This window comes from Narcine bancroftii, chromosome 14 (assembly GCF_036971445.1).
Source record: "Narcine bancroftii isolate sNarBan1 chromosome 14, sNarBan1.hap1, whole genome shotgun sequence".
NCBI classification, from domain to species: domain Eukaryota; kingdom Metazoa; phylum Chordata; class Chondrichthyes; order Torpediniformes; family Narcinidae; genus Narcine; species Narcine bancroftii.
The window spans coordinates 51425856-51431855 of NC_091482.1; positions in this window are offsets into that span (position 1 = coordinate 51425856).

Consider the following 6000-nt stretch of genomic DNA (forward strand, 5'->3'; position numbering starts at 1 on the left):
TGTGTCACTGGCTTGCTGGCTTCCGGTGTGAAGTGAGCGTAGAATGCATTAAGCTTGTTGAGGAGGAATAGCATGTGGCTCGAAATTCAAGCCAATTTTGTTGAATAGCCCATGATGGTCTGGATGCTCTGCCACAACACCTAGTTCCTGTGAGAACGTCATCTCATTCTTTTCGAAATAAACCAGTTTGAATTATTTTTTTCTTGAAGCATTCAACAAGATATGATCAAAACAATAATCAGTCAAATATTGCCGATGCGAATGGCACGGTCACCCTAGCGGCTAGCGCAATGCTATTACACCATCAGCCACCCAGGTTCTGCCTGCAAAGGAGTTTGTACGTTCTCCCCCTGACTGCATGGATTTATAGTTTTCACTCACCCTACAAAACCTCTGAGGGTGGGGGTTAATTGGGGTAATTGGGCGACACATGGGGCAGGAAGGGCATGTATTTCAAAATTTTTAATTTTGTTTTACATTCATACATAGATTTCAAAATAATTCTGATGGAGTGTACTTGATGTACTTATTTCCAAAGCAATGAATTCACATTTTGTATTTTGGCATTTATTGATTAAGAGTGAAATGAGGAAAGAAGGGGCAAAAACTGAAGAATTTGCCTGGAATTATTTGTACTTCATGAATATTGCTGAATTAAAATGTCCAGTAGTTTGTGTACTGTATGTTTGCAGGTAACTTCAATAAAGCCTTTCTATGTAATGGTAGTGATATTACAATTAGAGATGGCAACTTAATCCTGAAATGTTGTTTATTTGCCTATTGCAACCAAACTATGTCACAACAGCTGATTTTTAAAAAGGAAAGTATTAATTGACATCATCATCTACAAGCAGTTTTTATTAACATTCTTGACAAAATGTTGTACATAATTTAGTTATGGTTTTATTGGAGTGAGGATTACACATTTAAATGATTATAAAGACTGTCCTGGAGATTAACCGGTTTTCACAAAATTCGTAACCTTAATTCAAAATGGATTTTGTTTACATAAAAACACCAAACAGAATATCTTAAGAATTTGAGCTCTGCATTGTATCTCTGCAAATAGATAACCAAACAACAAACACGTTTTGCTCCACTGAGTATTATTCCTCCCCCCCCCCCCCCGAGACCATAAACTCAAGAAAATTATCGTGTTTGAAATAGAAAAGATTTAAAAAGACACATGCATTGATGTAGTTCAACTTTTAACCTTTTCTATGGTGTCCATTGAGACTTTTTAATGGTGAATAAAATCCCCATTGACTTTGGCCAGGAGCAGAATTTGGCTTCGTACTAAAGAGGCTCAAAAGGTACAGATCAAATTGCAGTGAGGGAGTTTGAATTCTGTTGCTCTCAAGAGATTCATGTGCATTTTGATGGCTGGTTGCAATTATAATGTGGACACATGTTGAAAAAGAAAGAAGCTGAAATTGATTTTCACCTGTATTTTCTGAGCTTGGTTCTGGGAACTGTTTTACCAGGAAGACCAGAAGAAAATATTTCAAAATATTTTAAAACCTCCTTGAAGAAATATAATATCTTCACTGACTCCTGGGAATCTTTGTCCTACGACGACTCAAGATGGAGGACCATTCGGAATGATACTGAGCACTTCAAGGATGTGCATTGAGAGGATAAAGGAGCCACGCGTAAGTGGAAGAAAGAGCAAGACACCTCCCAAGTTGCACGGTCCGTCCACTCATGGAACAGCCTGTGGTTTCCCCCCACGTGATTCTCATTATCAACACCCATTAAAGCTAAGTGAAATCCTGAGGGGGCAGCCTCAGAAAAATATGATTTAAGTCAACAGAACCAACATTTGGAAAATGAGTTCTGGTCCACAACTGCATCTATATTTCACAGCTGGTGCATGGAGCCTATATAATGAATTTCTACCCCATTAATTTCTATCATCCCATTGCTGTCTATGGGGTGTGTGGTGTGCAAATTCACCACTCCTTAAATATGGTGTTACAAAAATGGAAGTAGAGGTCTTAATTTAGTGTCAAGTCTTCGCAACATTCTGAGGTTGTGACAGACTCTGCAGAAATATATGTTTGGCCACTTCGATGTTGTAATTTCATACAACTACCGCATCTGCAATAATTTACTTTTGTAAGACTTCATCAGAATGTAAACCCTTCTGAGGATTTTTAGTGAAAGTATGGATTGGATTCCTAGTTATTGCAGTCTCAAGAGAGAGAAAACAAGCTGTTTCCTCAAAAAAAATTACCAGTAGCTTATGTAGACAACTTGGCCAGCATGAACAGGTTGGACTGATGACACAATAACACATAGGAACAGAAATAGGTTATTCAACACATCGAGTTTGCTCCGCCATTTAATCATGAACTGATCCATTTTCCCCACAGCCTCATTGCCCATAACCTTTGATGCCCTGCTAATCAAGAACCTTAAATTGCCTTAAATATGCCCAATAATCCCATGACTCAATGACTCTCAGACAGGAGGGAAGATATGATGAGTTGCAAGGTTGTAATTTCACCATTTCCTGTCCTTGATCATGAAGCAGGAGGGAGTTGGAAATTATTTTCTATATCCTTCCTCTCAGTGAAAGGAAACTACCTGTAACAACAATGCTGTTGCTTCTCTGCTCATCTCAAAATAGCCTGGGTAAGTGATTGGTTCATGCAAGCAGTCCACATAATACCCTCCCTATTTAAATTCTTCAGTGCCCCCAAGCCAATGAATATACCCTGATTGTTGAGATCAAGGGATTAGCAGGATGGTTGAAGTAAATGTGATAGAGATTACTGTGCCCCCTAGAGTTAGAGGTCCAGATCAACTTTTATTTAAGCTGTTCCAAAGCTTGAATGTTTTCAGGTGCAACATGAGAAGTGCAGGGAAAGGGTTGGTATTAATTTGATCCTAAAGTAGGGTGGGATCATTGCCTGAGAATGGCTCAAAGGTATACATGACAACAGAGGGTACTGGAAGCAAAGAAAGTTGGCTTGAAATATTGCTGAAGCCGACAACTGTTCCCCACAGAGCAAAAAAAAATAGCAAATGAAAACTTATTCATTTAAACTCTCTGGTAAAATGCAGGGCAAAATTCCTCCTTTTGGATATGGCTTCCCGAGACAGGTAATTCAAAATTTGTTTAATAATATTGAATGGAACAATTTCTTCCACAGGGACACAAGCCTTAAAATTAGAGTTCCATCCTTCAGCAGGAGAGGGACAACAGGAAATAAAAAAAAGAGGAATTCCACCCCCATCAGATCGTGAGTGTAGGTCAGTAGGTAAAGTTTTCAAGACGGCAATTGATAGATTTTTGTTGGTAAAAAGAGATATTGATCAAATCTCTTGAAAATAATTTCCACCATCACACCTGCAGTTACACTTCCTTTACTAGCAGTGCGATCATCTTTACGAACCACACGTCTGTTTTTTAAAGCACCCGCAAGGTCTTTGAAGCTTCCAGGAAACCTAATTTTAGAGGAGGAAGTTTATGAAGATATTTGTTTACTAATGGGCCGAGATAAGCAATATATATTTTGCGTGGGGAATAAGGCGGAACCTCAGTTATAGTCTCCTGGGTATAGTCATTTATGGCAATCAACCCAGCAAGTCAAATGAGAAAATGCAACACAGAAGCATGCTACAAAGATGAGTCATTCTTTTCTTCTTTGGCTTGGCTTCGCGCCAGCACTTACCCCCTACTTGTATCTTTTCTTACGCTCCATCTTCTTAACCCATTATATCCATCAATTTATCTAATTTTTTTTTCAATGCTTCAAAACATGCTATATCCAGTGGTAGTAATCTCATCACACTCTATCTAGGGCACCAAGTTTCATCCAAATGTTCTGCTTACAGTTTTAGTGAGGACCTCATTTTGATAGTCCTTGATTTTACTCTCAAAAGTTTTGGTCTGTGTCCAGAAATCTTTTTTTTAATTTTTATAAGGCTCGGCATGGTTACCATTTGTGTTTCTCTTTCCAGGAGAAACAACTATTTGACTTTTCCTGTTTAACCTCACACCCTCTGTTGTTCTTTTCTGTCCTTTCTATTAATGAGGGGACTAGAACTGTTTTTTTTTCCCCCTATTTCACAGACACAGCATAGCAACAATGAGACCGAACCGTCCTAAATGCACCCATGTGACCAATTAACCTACTCACCCCATATCTTGGAATGTGGGAGGAAACCAGAGCACCCAGAGGAAGCCTACACAGCCACGTGCAAGCATTGTGTGGCCACGTGCAAACTTTATGCAGCCAGCGTCGCATACAAACCTGGGTCGCTGGCGTTGTAATTGCATTGTGCTAACTATTATCTATGTTTTGCACAAAGGAGAAGGAAGGGGCAGAGAGCTGGAAGAAAGGAAGCAAAGGGATGAGAAAGGGAGGGAGAATGGGGAGTGAGCTGACAGAAACTGGAGAAGTCAATGTTAAGGCCATCCGATTGGAGAGTGCGCGGACGGAATTAGGTGTTGCTCCTCCAATTTATGAGTGACCTTAATTTGACAGTACACAGGCCATGGACAAACAAGTGTCAAATCTGATCCGTGTACTTGAATATTCCCAGCACTTTGGATCTTCCAGACAAAAGGTAGAAAGCATGGATGGGTCTTTCATAGCTTAAGTAGATCTGAAACTGAGAGAGTCTGTTGTTCATTGAAAGGTTGAGTAATGAAGTAGTTGTGCGTGAGATAGTTGGTGTAAATTTTTAAATGTAGACATTCAGCAAGGTAACAGGCCCTTTCGGCTCACGAGCCCGTGCTGCACAATCACGCCCAATTGGCCTACACCCCCACTATGTTTTGAAACCAGAGGACATAGAGGAAACTCACGCAGACACAGGGAGAATGTACAAATCATTTTTACAGTCAGCACGGGTTTCGAACTCCAGTCCAGTCACTGGCACTGTAACTGAATTGTGCTAAGTCCCACCCTTCAAAATGACACCCACCTTGGGCAGATCTGCTGCTCCCATCATCGGCAGGATTTGAACCTGCACTGAAAGACCCCAGTTTGCTTCATGTTATTTTGGTTTTGAATAGTAGAGGTTGGTGCAGGACCAGTGGCCAGAGTTCACAGCCGACCCCCACTGCCGCTGCATGGAGTTTGCATTATTCTTCTTCTGACCACATGGATTTTCCCCGGGAGCTCCAATTTCCTCCCAAGGCACAAACGCATGCAGCTTGATAGATTAATTAGCCACTGTTAATTTCCCCTCATGTGTAGGTGAGGAGTGGAATCTCAATGGATGTATTGGCATCTGGGGAGAATAAAATGGCATTACTTTAAATGGGATATTGATAGTCAGCATGGGTCTCATTGGATCAAATTGACACACACACAATATATGCGCCACGGTTGGCATAGTGGCTAGTATAACGCAATTACAGCGACAGTCACCCTGGTTCAAATCCTGCACTGTCTGTAAGGAGTTTGTAAATTCTCCCGCCCTTCAAAAAAGTATGGTGTTTGTAGGTTAATTGGTGTATTTAAAGGGAATGGATTCGTGAGCCAGAAGGGCCTGTTTCCAATGCTGCATGTAAAAGTGTTGAAAAGTTCATGCAAATCAGAGACTATCAATATTTGCCAAACAATTCAATTTATTTCATAATCCTTACAGGGGAAATAAATACTGTACAGCAGAGGGGTGCGTCTATAATCATATTAGATAGGCGTGTTGGGGACGTCATGGCTATGCCTAAATCTAATGCCAATTTTTGCTCCAAGTGTTTGGAGGCAGGGTTAGAGCTGTTTAGTTACATAGCTGGACACATGCATTACAGAGGTTCCGTGCTAGACTGCACTGGCCTGGGCCATGCCAATGGGCTGGGAGTTGGACTGAGTGCTCTGGACTATCCGGTTAATGATCTGGTCACAGATAACTCTTTCCTATTGGGTAATGTAGCAATCCTGACCTTCAACTACTGCAATTAAAAAGACAGTTTTATCCTTCAGAATTCCAATCTTTGTTTTGATTTGAGAAAAATTAAGTTCCTGCATCTTCTGAAGTGGT